This window comes from Mchenga conophoros, linkage group LG19 (assembly GCF_057382185.1).
Source record: "Mchenga conophoros isolate Kocher_MC1m ecotype Shallow Benthic linkage group LG19, M_conophoros_male_GT1.1, whole genome shotgun sequence".
Classification (NCBI taxonomy): Eukaryota; Metazoa; Chordata; class Actinopteri; order Cichliformes; family Cichlidae; genus Mchenga; species Mchenga conophoros.
In genome coordinates, this window is record NC_140544.1 from 3,603,441 (window position 1) to 3,620,927 (window position 17,487).

Genomic DNA, 17,487 nt, shown 5'->3' on the forward strand with positions numbered 1-17,487 from the left:
TCACCCCCCCCGTTTCCTTCTGGCTTCCTTTGGCCGACCCACTCCCCCCACCTCCCCACCCTTGCCTGGTTCAGTCATGCCAATTACAAGACATAATAATATTTTCTTAAACCCGGTGTGATCTTTGGTTTTGTTGTTTTAAAAAGCCCGCTGATCTTGGTGCGCTCCGCTGCTCTTTGTCAATGAAGCATCAACAGGGATGGCTCAGCAGCGAGCACTTCCTTTTTATCTGCTCACTGCACCGTTTCTTCTTTTCAGCAGCTCACAGCTATCTTTATCTCTGCACGTGTTATAGTTTTACAGTGTATAGCGAAATGTGGTTTGTGGAAGCAAAGTTTTTGGGTCAGGTCCATTTTTGTGACCTATAATGTGCTGAATGAGTTTCTAAATATTTTGAGGCTGTTATAATCTTAGAATAGATTTACCAATTTGGAATTAAGAGTACACTTTTAGTATAAAAAGTTAGAGGTCCACTATAGATTTCTACAGTACTTTCAACAGTCAGAACTGGTTAATGCACAGCTCCATTTGTGGGTGTGTGTGCAACCTGTATGCATAAACAAATCATACTGACTCCCAGATGGTAAGATTTGTCTGAAAGCTCCTGGAAAAAACAACTGTCTGGTGATGCTTTTACAAAAACTTAATGCAATGCTTTTATTTGTCTTTCAGTCAGGTTACACTGAAATTTGACTTTCTTCAATTAAATTTCATTTGGCTACTTTTATCTTAAGTGATCTAATTAACATCTTTTTAAATTCCCATAATGCCATAATATAATAAAGGTAGCAGAAAACCATGAAATACATTTTAGCCATAGTTTCTGCATGGCACACGGCACACTGTATAGAAGACAGCTGTAGAAAAAGGATTTGATTTGAATCCTCTGTTGCGACTTTTGCAACTCTCTTAGTCACTAGATGCCAATCTGATAGAGGAACGAGTCAAGACATAATTTAGGGGCACCTTCATTATACTCCATGCTATCTGTAAAGATATGAATAACACCGTGTGCTGCATACATAATTTGTACATATAATTATTGATAGACAAGACACAAGAGTTACACACTGATTTACTAGGCCACATAAAAAGAGAAGAATTGACTGCAGCTAATACAGAATGAATACTTTTGTATTCAATCATTCTGCCTGAAACAGCTAAACCTCCACCTTAACAGAGACAATATCACAATTATGGTAGGATTAGCAAATACAATATTAAAGGATCAAAGAAGACAGGCATATGGAGGTAAACAGGTGAAAAGCTGGTTTAGCTTTGTTGGTTAAATAATCAAAACCCCTCTGGTAAAAAAGGCTCATTAGATTAGCGTCAAAAGCTTGCTGAGAGTTTTCAAACAGAAAAGTCAGACTAAGGATCAGCAGCAAATGGGCGGTCAATGTGACACAGAAAGGAACCACAAATATAATGAGGTGCAATATAAATCTGTCAGCACACACCAGCAGCCTCTGCCTGCTTTATACTGGCTCACTGCATGTTTGGTCTGTATCCGTGTCTCTGTGTTGACGTTGTGTTTGCCGACTGTATGGCTAAACAAGGCCTGCTGTGTATTTTTAGCTAAACAGGCCTTAGTGTGTATCCTATGACCAATATGTTGGGAGTACACACTGCAGTACAGAAAATACATACACAAATACCAACACACTGCATTTATTTGAGGAGTTTCCAGAATGTTTGAGCTGTTATTTATGCATGGCCCTGTCTTAAAACCAAAATGTTCCTGCACATGTATTTTGCTCCCTTGTGAAAATTATCTTCAACTTTAGATATTATTGTTTTTTGCTCAAATGGAAAGGTCAAGTTTTTCTTTACAGGCTAAGAAAGTCCTCAATCATGATGACCTTAAGCTAGCCTGAACCTGTGCTTTCACACTATGTACCTATTTTTTTTTGTAAATGCAGGTTTCCCTTTTTTTTTTTTTTTTTTTTTTTTTTGCCAATTATAACAACAAAAACCAGTTTGATCCTGTTAAAAGGGAGTTTTTCCTTCTCACTGTCACTAAAGTGGTTGCTCACAGGGGGCATCTGATTGTTGGGATTTTCTCTGTTTTCTCTGTATTATTGCAGGGTCTTTACCTTACAATATAAAGTGCCTTGAAGCAACTGTGATATAGCACTGTATACTACAAAAAACAAACAAACAAACAAACAAACAAAAAAAACCCCCACAATTTGTGGCATTATATTAATATAATATTAATAAAATATATTAGTTAGATTTGATGCATTTAAACAAACAGCAGGGATTTGTATATTTTTTCAAATTTAATATGCATAAAACAGCTTCCTGTGTAAAACATTTTGTGGGATGTGATGAATTAATGTGATATAAGCATGTATAATTTTCACATATTACAAAAGCATAAATTCCAGTTTCAGATGTACTTAACTAATATTATAACTGAACAATATTCACGTGGGAATCATCAGGATGCTGCACACATTATTTTTTTACCGACTTCATGTTTTGGTCAGCATCATCTGGGTTATTTGGTCATTTTCAGATCAACAGTTAGACCTATACTGTAGCTATTGGTGAGGGAAGAATTCAGATTAATTTTGGATCATACTACACATTTTTATTACAAGTTTTAAAGAAGACATTGTTCTGCTCCACAGATGTATCCCACTGGTCCTCAAAAATTCAAGTTCTTGCAGGGAGGTAAGGCAGCTAGTTACAGACTGAGCTGTAGTACCACTTCAGCCATTATTCCTGAGGTGTGCCTGATGCTATAAAATAGCGTGCAAGTGGAGTTTGTTTGTGCCCATTTCCAATACCCGAGCTAATATAGATTTTTGTTAGTGAATTTTGAACTTACATCTTTATTTGGGTTATGGGAAGCATTTGCTAATCAAAGTAGCTACAAAGGCCAGCAGAACTAAAAAGGTGTAATTCCTGTCATATCTTCTCCTTGAACCAAGGATTCATCATATCTTCCTCAAGCCCTTACAGTTACTGTGCTCACAGTGTATAGTCTGTACAGTCAGAGATTTTGAGGAAGGGCATTTCACATGAACATTTTACTGACTTGGGCAAACTGACTATTTATGTCATGACGCAGACCCACCAAGACAAAACGGGACTTAATACAGAAAAATGGATTGTATTAGGAAAACAAAAAACAACTGAAAACAACAAATAAAAAACTTTTTTTTTCATTCAGATTTCCAAAAATGAGTTTCCATTAATATATACCAGTCTATATGTTTCATACTAGGTATAGTGTTCTGTGGACATGATGCAAACAGTCAGCCTCTCTGTGTGGACTGCACAACTTTCTGGATCTGTTGTTGAAGAATTACTTTCTTCCTGGATGAGAAGATCTTCCAGCTGTGCAGTGGTCAGTGGTTGTGGCTGCCTCTTATGAACATGTTGTGCAGCATGTCTTCAGGCCCATTTAGTACGAGCCATTTGGGACTAAATGGTGGCCAAGGAAGTGTCTGGACATGGTCCTGATAACCAAAGGCTGCTACTCTGGCAGTGTTGGGGAGGCCAGAGCGTTCCTGCAAGAACAGGTTGCAACACTTCATCTCAGCACCTCTGTCTAGTTTAGCTTTCCTGGAACAATCAGATCAGAAACTGCTCTCATGGACAAGGCTGCAGCAACAGTGTGGGCATATGTGGCAGCATGCAGCATGCTAATAGCCTGGCCTCAGTCATCTTCAGTCAGTTATGGCATGGTAGCATTGATAACAATGTTGCGGATACACCACCAAGAATGCAGAAAATCAAACCAATCCTGAGATTTGCAAGTGAGTTGATTTGTGTTTGGTAAACAAATTACTAAACCAACTATTAACTATAACCAGTCAACTGTAATGTAAAACATATATTTTGGTGTTTTCTAAGAGACTGTAGTAATGTACTGAGAGATGGATTTAAAACAAATAATGAAAATGTATTTATGTTTTTAATCTCTAAAACAATCTGTCAATGTTTTCCTCTATATCTGTATATATACTTTTAAAAATAATTCATACATCTGTAAAGCAGCGATTATTTTGAAGTTGTTAATGTTTAGCTAATGTAAAAACTAACTGTATAACTAAATGTAAAGTATAAAGAAAATACTGTAGTGCCCTAAATTATTAACAAATGTAGTTAGACTCCATCACTTGAAGTCTAAACCTTAATTTGTGGCTGATATTGGTATGAAGAGTGAAAATAAATCTGCTTTGTGGTTGAAAAATCTCAGAGTTTGAGGTCTGATTCCTGCAGAATCCTTTTGTTTAATATGCAACCCAAATCTGTAATGAAAAGTCAAGCAACAATTAATTAAAAGTCAATTTTTTCCTCTGTGGTGAAGCTGAAAAATCATCACACTGACCAGATAATAATATTGTGTCAGCAGTGATGGAGTGAGTATAAACTATGTGAGTCGCAGCTGCTGTGCATAATGACAAAAACAACCGCAGAGAAAGCTAAAAATGACACTTGTTTAAAAACAAAACAAAACAAAAAAAACCCCAAAACATTTTTTTCCAGACACAAACACAGAATGTCATGATTGAGGAAAGTCAGATGTTGGAGTGGTTAGCTGAACTATAATTGCATATGTATGTATGTGTGTGTGCGTGTGTGTATGTGTGTTTCTGTTTTTAGCTTTTCCTACTGATAAAAAAATACAGACATTTCTGTTATTTTCTATCAATGATAGAAACGTTTTCTTTAACCGAGAGTTCACTTTAAAAAACAAAACAAAAAGAGGATATTCTGTCAGTTAACAAAAACTATTTTTTTGTTAATGGATTTTCAGTTTTATAATTGCAGGATGGTCTGCACAGTCACCTAATATTAACTTTTCTTTAATTTGACACATTTGTTTCTTACAATTTAGGCACCAAGCAGCATTACTTTCTCATGTAGAAAAACTGAGATGTATTGTTGAAATTGCATTTCACTGGTTCAGCCCACTGGAGATCAGAGTGGGGTGTAGGTAGCCTACAGTGTAATATTAGTTTGGAATCCCCTTTGAGTGTTTTCTGTGTAAACTATTGCCCTTTGCATATAATGAAGTTTTTGACATCAAGACAAAATGAAATCAGTTTCCGTCACATAAAAACACTTTAGATATACAAGTTAAATAAAGCAAAAGAGATGTATAATAACTCATCTCTGATCTTCTTAAAAATACCATACAAAATCTGACATATGGTGCACTTATAATACGTATATAAAACAAGCTTCTCTCAAGTGAAACAGAACATAAACATCACCTATATCTCAACATTATAGCCCTTATATATCTCCAAAATATTTTTGCATATATATATATTTTGTAAATCTTCCATATAGAATAGATTGGTGACATATGTGGACTGTTCTGCTTTATTGGGGCTAGAAGTTTGTATCACTTCATCCAATTACAGAAAAAAACATAATTTTAGAATGTATAAGTCTACCTTTTCCTATTTTTTATTTAATTTAATTCCCAGTTGTTTACCATTTAAGGTTTCAAGAATGAATGAAAAAACAATGTGACATTTTTTTTTCATTTCACTGATAAAATATAAAGAACCTTAAAATGTCTAGATTTGACAAATGAAAAGTATAGGTGTTCAGTACCATGAGCATAAAACTAGTTTTGGATCTTCTTCTGTAATGTTATATTGAGCATTAGTTGTGTGAAACTTGAGTCATTTTCTTGATAAACTGCTTGTGGTTGGATTTTCCAGTTACAGTTAACTTCTCTGTGCACAACTGAAACCCGGTCTTTTCTGATGAGCAGCAATGTTTTTTCTGCCAGTCTTTGTCTGCAGTCTTTCTGCCTCTCTGTGGGAGAGGAGGAGGGGTGATGGGTGGTGGTTTGTTGCCCTCAATATGTTGTGATGGAAGACTTGGTTATCCAGAAGGAGTGTCCGCCTGGCCAGACAGGAACCATCATTGATCTGTTTGGCATCAGGCGTCTCCACAGCTTAGAGTGCTGATCAGGCTGCCGGTGGATCCACAGAGTCGGGCTCTGTTCGCACTGCAGCTGACAGCACACCCAAGTCTGCTCCTTTCTGTTCGTCGTGGGCAGATTTTTATCTTTCTCTGCTCAGTGTGAACCAGAAAAGCTGCAGAGTGTATGGAAGTGACAGAACATGATGAGGAGTCTCCATTTATGAAAACAACAGAAGTGGTGGGAAGCAGAGTGGGTTTCAAAATGAACAGTAAAATACTCATGACCCTGTTGAAAGGTTGACTGTTTCCCCCCCCAAATGTTACACATAACATTTCAGCAACACAGCAAGGGTACAATTAAATGAAGCTGTCTTTGACCAATGCTTGCTTATTATTACCCTTACTATTGGTTTAAATGATTAGTTCTTTTGTTTTATTTGAGCTCATCGACTCCCTGACCAACTTAGTATAGACCTACTATATGTATTAAGTCTTGCAAAAACAAATTTTAAATTTTATTTTATAATTTTTTTTAGCTAGTTAATACACAGACCAGAATGATTGCATGTGTGGAAGCAGAAGTGTTTCCAGGATATTTCCAGGAAAATAAGTATAATGGAAAGGTTGTTAGATAAGATTTAAACATGAATTGTTTGGGGCAGAATGTGTTTTGTATCTGCAAGAACCGTTTTACTCTGCTGGAGGGGGTAAAGCTAATCTCTTCCAACTTGTGTGCCCGATTTAGTTTAACAGGGTGGAAACAAAGGTGTGCACGAGAGAATCATGTTGCTGTAAACTGAGTGATGAGACGATGCTTTTTGGGATGATGAGAAAATCTGAGGCATGCAAAGAGCAAAATAACAAGAAAAAGTGGGATATCATTCTGGCTATTTAATAAGAATTATGAGAGCTCATAATTACAGTTTCGCGGGACCTTCACTTCCTAACTAGCATATTGTATTGGCATACTATGTTTTATGTGAGTTTTATTTTCCCTGAATGTATAGAAAAGCCTCCTCTCCATGTGAACTAGTTTCTCTTGATAAGGAGCAATGCACTGCACACATCTATTGGAATAATTACCTTTGCAAAGTGTTTTAAATGGTGCAAATCACTGTAATTTGACTCAAACCAAGATTATTTTGTTTGTTTTTGAAAGGAAAACTTGAAAAACAAAACTAGGAGTTTGTTTCTTCACTGTGGCACACACCAGTTTAATGCACAGATATGAATAAAAGGGAATCTTCTTAAAACAGGATTAGTAGTAGCTTGTCCAGACTTGTCATTCCCCCCAGAATACTTTATAAAGTTTCAAAGCCAAAGTTAAAATGCACCACTAACTCTACAAAGATACAGGTTAATTTCTAACTTCCCGACGTTACAGCAAGTTCTTAAATGCTAACACAAGTATAATAAAGTGAAAGCTAAATGTTAAGTGCTTGTATTAACTGCACAATCATAGCCAAATTCAAAATTCTAACTTTAACTTTCCACATTTACAGCTAAAGTTGAAATGGTAATTTTGACTTTATAGACAGAACTCATTTTTAAACCAACTTTAACTTCCCAAAGTTAAGCAAACATTTAAACTCCAGTATAAGCATAACAAAGCAAGTGCTGAAGCTTTGCACCCCTAACCTTAACTTGTTGAGATTAGAAATTTCAGCTGCTCCCCTATTTTCTAAGGGGTTACTACAGTGAATGAATATGTGATGAATAAGAAAAACTATTGTGTCAACTACTACACCACAGATCCATTTAAATTGGAACATTAGCTAAAAACTTTAAAATTAGACTGTACCTCATAACAGCCATGGCCGGCTGGTGTGTTTCTACTACTGTATAAAACAAAACATTTTTGTACACAGTACATATTAGGATATTTGAATAACATTAATCAGCATTAAATCAGGAAAACAAAAACTGATATGATCAATTAAAATTCAATTTAAACTTTTGCAATATTTTACATTTTTACTCCAGAGTCACCTCACAAACTCTGGCTACCGCTCATCTGTAGTGAGTGTAGTCAGACAGAAAAGTGACTCTAGACCAAATCCAGCTGTCAGTCTGCTTTTTATCTTAGCTGTCATTCCCAGGTGAGAAGCACCGCCTAAATTTACTCTAGGAGAGCCTGCAAACCTTTGCTAAAGGTTTACAGGCAGCTGTAAACTTCTGCTAGCTGCTGTTAGCCAGCGTTAGTGAAACAGTCTTTGCAGTGAATCTAAGGGTGGACTTTGACAGTTAGTGAATGAACTCTGATAAAATGAGAGAATGTAATCAAGCTGTTTATCAGAGGAAAAGTGTGCTTTTTAGGAAACTCCGATCTAACAATAGCTGGCATAATGTTAGCTTATAACCAGCTCTTGTGTTCTCTTCAGATGTACAGAGACGGGAGAGTTGCATGACGATCTGTGATAATAAGTAGCTGTGACAATATCGGGATAAATAAGCATGTTTGTGATGTTTTTCGTGTGTTAGAGCCCTGACCATTCAGGAGATGAGATCTGAGGTGAGGAGGAAGAGGATGACACTTTGTTAAGATGCCCGTGGCATTGTCTCTTTCCTTCATGTTTTCGCTTCTCTGGTGCAGGGGACCCCTTCGACAAAAAGGTGTATATCAACAGGAAAGCAGTGTCTTTAAGCATGTCATCTTAACAGAGCTTCCATTTTTCTCTAATTGAGATATAGGGACTACAATTCACTTTATTTGGGCCTGAAACCCCCATGAAATAGTCTCAAAAATATTGATGTCAAAACAAAGCAGTTTTTTCCTACATGATTAAGAATGACATTGAGAAAAGACACAGGCTCCAACCACAGGCTGGTGTAGTGTTGTTTTGCTCATGGTTTGTCTTTTATTATTACCCTTTAATTATAGATTTTACAAACCATTTTCTATCATCAAATTAACTGTCTGTGAAGCCTTTTGTGCATAGACTCTCTATGCATTTGCAGAGAGGTTCCAAACAAGTCTTTGGTGACTTTTGTATGATGTTTGCTCTCCATTGTAAAGATAAAATCCGAGGACAGACTCGCTGTTCTTTCTTGCGTAAACAGCTGATGCTGGTGCTTGCTGTCTGAGGCGTCATATTTTTTCAGTTTTCTGAGGCTGAATGCACTTGCCATCACTCTATTTTTGAACTCGAACAGCACACATTTCAGCCCTGCAGTGATGATGGTTGTTGTGTCACAGTTTAATGTTCCTTCCCAATTGCTGGAAAGCTTCTGGAGGCTTCAGGTGAGAATGTATTTTCAGGGATCAACAAGAATGTTACATGAAAAGAAGAAGAAAAAACACACAAGTGTAAAGGCTTTTTTTTCCCAGTGTATTTCTTTGTTGTCTTGAATTATTTCAAACACAGAAATGTCAAACCGAGATGAAAAGCCAAAAAATACAAAGAATGAAGCAGAGAGATTCTCCAAAGGTCGTTTGGAGATGTCTGGGGTTCATCTCCGAACACTAAGGACATGTAGTTATGATCCAAAATTGTTCTGGCAATCTGTGGTCTGACAAATGCCTTTCTGTAGGACTGTGCACAAAATGTTGGGGAAATGCTTTCTGGGCAGTATTAGCAAATAACTGATATGTTCGGAACTTTTAAAGGATGTTAGCGTACAAAAATATCAGTAGATGGACAAATATTGAGATGATGTAGTTCAATTTAACGGATTTTAGGACATGAACAACTTCATACACTGAATTGCAGATGCACTGTTCTAACTTAGATCAAGACACAAACGGAAAGTTTAACCTCTACAGGTGTATACCCTGACAGTGGACAGAGAAAGCATTTTAAACTAAGTAAAGAATGCTGCTGTTGTGTTGCTATCTTGTGAGACGATCCCTTTCAGAATACAGCGGCACCAGGATTTCCACCAACTGGGTAAGTTTAAAAAGATTCTTTTATATCGATAAAGCTCTGAATCATTCGATTCCACAACTAAACTTATTTATAAAATTCATCACTATGAGGTGACCTGTTAATAGAGAGGCTTATGACCTATTTTTTGCAATTTTTGCCTACTTTCCAGAAATTAAAAGATATTATATGTCATATATGTCAGTCTCATATTTTTGCATTATAGTTTTCTGTAAAAGATTTTAATTGTTTCTATTCCAAACGGGGAAAAATGATATAAAAAAAGGGTAGCTATCCCTCCTCCAAGCCTCGTCCTTATTCCCTATACCTTACATGGGTTAGTAATCTTCAGGTAGATGTTAAGAGTTTAAAATATATACCTAAATTGTTCAAATATGAAGAGTTTTGATGAGAGGTGTGTGATCTACAGAATGTCAAGCCTACTAGCAAAAGGAACAATAGTCACAATAAATAAATCTATTTCTTTGCATTCTTTATGTATACATACCCTGTTATAGCTTTTATCAATGCAGCTGTTTGTGTTAGTGATTTTTGAACATGCATAGGAATATTTTTTTCCATAACAGAATTTTAAGACATTAGTTCTGTGCCTAAGCCTTCTCTGTGTGAAGCCATTTGGTTTGGTTTGCTCAGGTATGGCTTACATCTCCAGTCCTGACTTCTCCTTGAGGTCTGTTTATGACCGCAAATGACCGTGTTTTGCCTCCTTGAACCGCCCACCCAGCTCAATCCTGCAGGAGGCCTGGATTTACCAACCATTAAGCGATCAAAAACCTTTGTTTGAAAAATATTTCTGTGGGCCTTTTACCTAATTGCCTGTCAAAATTGACTTAACTATCGTCCGTGTGCAGAAAAGAAAGCCATGTACGCCGTTCATTAATTCATACAGGTGCTATTGAAGGTGGATTTGGGTTTCACAACCTGCGGATAAAATACACCAACATGTTCGCACGAATGCTGAGTGATTTAAAAGGGAAAAAAAGAATCTGCTATTTTAAAATCACACTTGCCTTGACGTGATTTAATTTATAATTTTCATTCTAAAATCAATCAGCTCTAACTTGGTTGCTGGTTATGAAAACAGCTCCTAACAGCAACTATGGTTTTAACAAAGTCAAACAGAAAATAAGCAAATGGTTATAGTATGAACTGAAAATCTTAACTTTATATTTAAAGCAGCACTCTTTGAGATTGTTCTTTGTTTTCTCACTTGATGCAGTATTGTCACAGTGTTGTCACAGTGACAACAATAATAACACACTAATTTAAAAATGCTTGTTGTGCTGACTTCAAAAGGCTCTTTTACACACTGGTAAGTCTGAGGGCAGCCAGGGCCTCCCTCTCTCTGTAAGATGATCAGCTGGAAATGAACCTTGCTTGACCTCCACTTAACACAGAAGATGGGATCATGGGATCCCTCTCTCTCTCTCACTCTCTGTTTCTCTGTCCATTAAATATAACCATTAGAAGACAAAGATCCTGTCCGAAACACTGTGGATGGGTCAGTGCATCTGTAAGTTAATCTCACAACAAAAGTCAATAAACAAAGATCTAATGTGTTTTTTTGTTTGTCTGTTTGTTTGTTTTGCTTTGGATAAACTCTTTAAACATGTACCCAAATACGTCGAGTTTTGCTGCATATTTTGGAAATTTAAGGGGGGATATTTATGAAAAACACAGATTGAGGGAAAATTAGTGTATTTCTGTTTCTTTTTCTTGTCCTTGAACCTCTGAAATTTATATTGTGGATAAAGTTCATGATCAAAAGCTTAGCTACAAGGGATCAAAGAGGTCGAACATATCTAGAGTATTTAAAATAGCAGAAACTAATAAAACTGGACTACTGAACTTAAGTAGCTGATGGTAAATGGACTGATGTCTGGACCCTGTGCTTTGACATACTGGGATGGGTGCCAGCCAGCGCCGGAGGATAGGCTTTATTTTAGTAGGTGGAAGATTTCAGCATGCACACCTGCCTTTGCCAAAACTGACAAGGTTACTTCCTAACAGTTGGTGAGACTTTAGTTGAGGGAACAAACAGAGTTTATAGACCTCACTTCAGAATTATTTAAAATAAGGTTAATGTGACTAACTTTCATGACAGTGCTAATCTATTTTAGTACAATATTGAATAATGATGGTTCTATGTGGTTGTAAATGAAAAGACCGACAAACTCAGCTCAGATAGTCTCTTTCCACAGCAGTGCTATTGTACAGTAACAGAGAAGGAATGATTCATGGTTGTCTTTTCTATTGACACTTCAGATGTTGGCAGTAGAAGGTAAGAGATCACTTCAGCTCAATCAGTCATTTTAAAGATAATCAGTGCAGTTGTAGTCTGCCAACGTGTCCTCAAACAGCAGAAAAGCTGATTATGAAACAAACATGAGGAATGGTTTGCTGGCCATTTGCTGATTAACAGTCTGCCTATAATTTCCTCAGCTTTAAGATGACGATTAAGATCAAATCTCTAATTTGCTGCATCAGTAGCTGCAATTTTAGAATATATCATGTAGGAACAATTGTTTTTTTGTCTTTTTTTTTTACATTTTCATTGATTGTGACAAAACGTTTCACATGCAGTACAGAACAAAACAGTCCTAACTAGCATTGATAAGGCCAGCAATTGAGTTTTAAGTGACTGCTGACATTTACTGTTGGAAAATCAAATGACAACAGGTGCAATGTAACCACCGATTGACAAAATAATGGCAAACTGGAACAGATCACAAAAACTGCCATAAAAAGAACAAAATTTCCTTAAAACGCTGTTGAAAAAACAACAACAGGAACATGCAAAACAATCATGAACAAGACAGTATTTCTAGTTATTTTCCACATTTACTGGTGTCTTTTTTTTAGTGATTGGTTGTGACTGGTCTCTTTGTCATTGATGTGATTTAGGACATGCAAGACTTGTCACCTTGTCCATAAATGAAGAAGTTTGATAAATTGGAGCAAACCGATAATAATTTCATTTGGAATGTAGGTCAATGTTTGTCCAGTATTACCAAAGAAAGTGTCCAAACTGACCTTTCAAGGAGCAGGAGTTGTGCAGCACTTCAGAAGGAGGCAACCTTGAAGGAGTTAGCAGCCAAAGTTATATGAGGTATGGGTTGGCTGTTGATACTTGTTCAACTGAATATTAAAGCAAATTTGCTCAGAGTACTTAAAGTATTGTGTAGAGAGCTCTCTTGTTGTGTGTCTGTTATATAGCTGCATGTGTTGTACCTTTTAGGTTAAACAAAACATTTTAAATAGAAAATATCAAATGAAAATGCAAAACATTGTGCAAATCATTTTTTTAGTGATGCTCCATTAAAAAAAACTAATCTAATACAATTTGCATCATATTTTAGTAACATGTGACAATCTGTAGGTCTAGAGTTACAGGAAAAATAACAAATATTATGACATTTTTATCAAGAGTCTTTCCTAAGAGTTTTTTAGGGTTGTATGTACAGATATACGGGAGGACTCAATTAGAATTTTTTAACTCTTAGCAAGATGAACAAGAGTAAATGTCATTTTCGAAATGTCAAAGCCTTAAGCTTTTACTGTTATGTGATTTTTAAGTGTGGTGTCGTAAAATGATGTGATTGATTCTCATGAAGAAGCTGGGTTCCCCATCAGTGGGGAGGAGGCTGAGACATGTCTGAACAGAAATGTCATTTGCTGAACAATTGAGAAAACGTGCCACATAAAACACACACCTGCAGCCCAGGTTACAGAGCTGTGTGGTTCTGTGTTAATTAATTGGAAATGAGGTGACTAATTATCCAAACCTGTTTTACCTCTCACTTGCTGTTCGGTTTTTCTCTCCTCTCTTTGTATGGTGCAGTGGCATGCTTTCACTGTCAGGGCAGAAATCAGGTAACATGTTGGGGTTCAACTGCACATCAAATACCAGCTTTTTTCTGTGTGTCCTGTGTTTTTATTCAATGTTCTGCAGATGTTCTTCAAAGAAAATGCAAATTAAAGCCTGGTTAAGTCAATATTAACTTCATTGCCCGTTCTCCAGTCTGTAGACAAGAGAACACAATGATGTGATTAAAATAGTTTAAAAAAATGTCCATCCATTCACCCATTTTCTACTGCTTATCCAGGTACAGGGCAGCAGAAAAGACACTACCTCTATTGGGGAGGACACTGGCCTTCCCAAGCCAGCAGAGATACAATCTCGCCAGCGTGTCCTGGATGCGTTCTGGGGTCTCCTCCCAGTTGGACATGCCTGAAACACCTCACCTAGGAGTCAGTGTTTTGAACATACACAGAAAGTTTAGACTGTGTCAACTTAGTGCTTTCACCAGACACCTAAAACCCATTTACAGTCTCACCCTGTGGGAAAAATCCATAGTGCTGAACCCTTGAATGTTAAAAAGTAAGAATGACCAAGCGTGCTCCCAATCTTGTTACCTGACACACTGCCTTTGGGAATGGAAACCATGGATTCTTTGACTGAAAATTGCACAGTCCTAGCTTTAGACCCAGCTCTTATCACTTGCATGATTCTTTAAATGAATTTTGGGTCATGTTCAAAGTCATCATAACATTGCTGAGATGGAGATGAGCTGGAACGAGAGATGGTCACATTTAAAGTTCTTTGATTTGTATAGGACTGGTTGCTCTCTTCTAAAGAAATGAGCAGTCTCTAATTTTTATGGTAGTAATAGAGAGAGACAAAAAAACTCACATTACATAAAAGTTTTGATGATGATTTGAATATCACTGAGGAAAACATGTCTTAGTACTGTGGTGAAACAGAACACAGCGGTAAATAATACTTAAATAATTTTACTAACAATTGTCACCTTCTTACCAAGCTTCCTGCTGATGGTCTTGTAGCTCACTCCAATCGTGTGCAGCTCTAAAATCTTGGTCCTGATGCCCTTTGACAGCTCTTTGATCTTGACTGTGGTGGAAGATCTGATTCTGTGGACAGGTGTGCTTTATACACATGAGTTGTAATCAGGAGTATCTGTAATTGAATGATTCTGTTTATTTATATATATTTATATAGCGCCAAATCACCACAACAGTTGCCTCAAAGCGCTTTATATTGTCAGGTAGACCCTACAATAATACATAGAGAGAAACACCCAACAATCACACGACCCCCATGAGCAAGCACTTTGACGACAGTGGGAAGGAAAAACTCTCTTTTAACAGGAAGAAACCTCCGGCAGAACCAGGCTCAGGAAGTGGCGGCCGTCTGCTGCAACCGGTTGGGGTGAGAGAATGATCAATTGACTGATTACAGTGTGGCTCACAGTCAAACTGTGAGACCTAGAATTCTGACTGGTAGGGCAGAAAACAATGAAATATTTTAAAAAGCTCCCCGTTGGTCACATTTTTGCTTTTGTTCATCTTTGATCTCATGTGTGCTTAAAAACTCAGATTAGTGTGTTTGGTTTCTTATGTCCTCATTTATTTGAAATAAAGGGAAAAAAGAAATGCTTTTAAATATTCCCAGTGTGAGTAAACTCATGCAAACTTTTCATGGAAATCTTGCAGGACCTTATGGGAACTTTAAACTGTTGTCAGATTACAGAAAGCAGAACAGAAACCTTGATGACATTCATTAATCTTCCTCTGTCATGAAGCAGCTTTATTTATAATCTCTGGGCCACATTATCTCCGGTTTCATGTTTGTATTCTTATGCAGGTCTTTTGTTGCTCGTGCTCTATTTTCATAATGTTTATTATTGTTTGTGCACACTGTATTATCTTCACCACTGTCTGTTTGCTCTTTTCTTAGGTCTTATCAGTATCCAGTTCTCTGGTGCTGCTGTTGGGTGATCCCAGTTTTCCCCGAGGGATCATAAAACTTTGATCTAATCTCATCTGAATTCTTCTTCTTTTTGGGAGTTGTTTCATGACTGAGAATCTTCTTCTCCTTATTTTCCTCTTCTCTTTTATGCCTTCCTCCTTTCCGTCCTGCTTGTCTGTCAACCGACAGAGAGGCGACAGCAAGTCTCCACACCGTAAACTGATCCACCTCAGAGAGAGTGCAAGGCAAGGTGGGAGAGGATTCCTGATATGGATCTACCTCAGAATCTCAGCCAAACAAAGCCTCACCTGTTTTCACCACCCTACCTTGTTCCTCCTCCACCACCACCACCTCCACCGCCGCGGCTGCATGACCAGAGTCTGAAAACCTCCACTTTGTCAGTTTGTGCGTTTTCCTCTCTGGTTTTGTTTCCGTTGGGGATTGTGGAGGCTTTGATACACAGAAATACCTGTTAGTAGTTGGCGATCCTTTTCCCAAATACCTCCTCTTACTTCCTCGCCCTACCCCCTGGTCTCACCGGAACAGAAAATTACCCCATTTACCCTTCTCCCACCTCCTCCTCCCCCACCATTTTGGGTGTCCCAAATCAGGGCCCCTGGGGCAGATCCCAGACATAAAAGTTAGCATTGAGGAGCCGAGTGTCCGATATCAGTTAATGTGAGATACAACTAATTAGTCCATTATCGGGCCCCCGCTCTCACCGGCTCATAAATTGGAGCCACTCAACGGTCGTTTATTATTTATCAGAGTAGGTGAGGGAGGGGTGAGGAGGAAGGAGAGGGAGGTGGAGAGAGGATTGCTGCTGCTGTTGCAGCTTTGCTTGTTCAACATATCAAGATTAGTTTCAACTAGCCCTGCTGGATGACTGTAGCCTGCAAACACCACACACATATTATCTCTCTCTCACACACACACACACACACACACACACACACACACACACACACACACACACACACACACACACACGCATAAATATTAGCAAGTACCTTTAACCTTTTACTAGTATTGTTATTTCTGTGGTACCTGTAGGTTACTTTAATCGAGTTTTCTCCTTTAAAAAAAGATTGCTTTATTTTTGTTACATCTTATAAACATTTTGAGGTTGAGTATATGCATTTTTGTTTGGTTGTCATGGTTACAGGTTTTATGTGTGGTGAAGTTAACAGAAAAGAATGAAATAATCCATTTCTTACTTTTCTCATTTCTGTTCTCCGAAAGACTTTTTTAAAAATCCGTCCTACTCACCTGGCATTAGCATTAGCAGCTAGCTGCTCTTTCTGCTAAAGAGATCACGATTAAGAAGATGTCTCTTTGACTAGTTCAAGTCCTGTTCCCTATCTGACAGATCGCCGAGAACGCAAATGCACCGATGTTTTTAATGTGAACATCTCCAGTGCATGCTTTGGCATGTGGACACTGCCACAGAGACTCAAGAGATTGTGTTTAATATTTGGAGTTTTGCAATCCAAAACTAAATGCTGTGATTCTTCCTATGGGATGCTCTGCCAGGCCTTTACTGCGGCTGTCTTCAGTTAATGCTTTTTGTGAGCCTTTGTCTTCTCTCTTAGTTTTGTTTCTGTTAAAAGCATGCTTTGCTAGCTTCACCTACTTTGTCTTTAGCTTGACAAACTTGTTGATTTTGCACAATCCTTTCAGTCATGGCACAGTATAGTCCCGTACACTTCAGATTTCATCCCGCCAATTCTAGCAGCAGTCACATCATCCATGGGACTAGTCCTCCAGTTCCATTGGCAACCACACATGCCATACCATTGTCTCCACCATATTTAACAGATAATGTGGTATGCTTTGAATTTCTTAACCAATGAAAGGATTCATCCGCTTTAGTTGTCCTCTGTGGCATTACTGACCTTGTCAGTACATTCTTATTCTGTGAGATTAACA

The 17,487-nt window shown here is 37.6% G+C and overlaps 1 protein-coding gene across 1 annotated transcript in view; it reads left to right on the forward strand.

Annotated features, from left to right (window-relative positions):
• Window positions 1-15,578, forward strand: part of foxg1a (forkhead box G1a) — a 40,733-nt gene extending 25,155 nt beyond the window's left edge. The window contains exon 2 of the transcript XR_014890014.1: window positions 15,547-15,578. The gene's annotated coding sequence lies outside the window, so the exon portion shown is untranslated. The remainder of the gene's footprint in view (window positions 1-15,546) is intronic.
• Window positions 15,579-17,487: the final 1,909 nt, after the last annotated feature.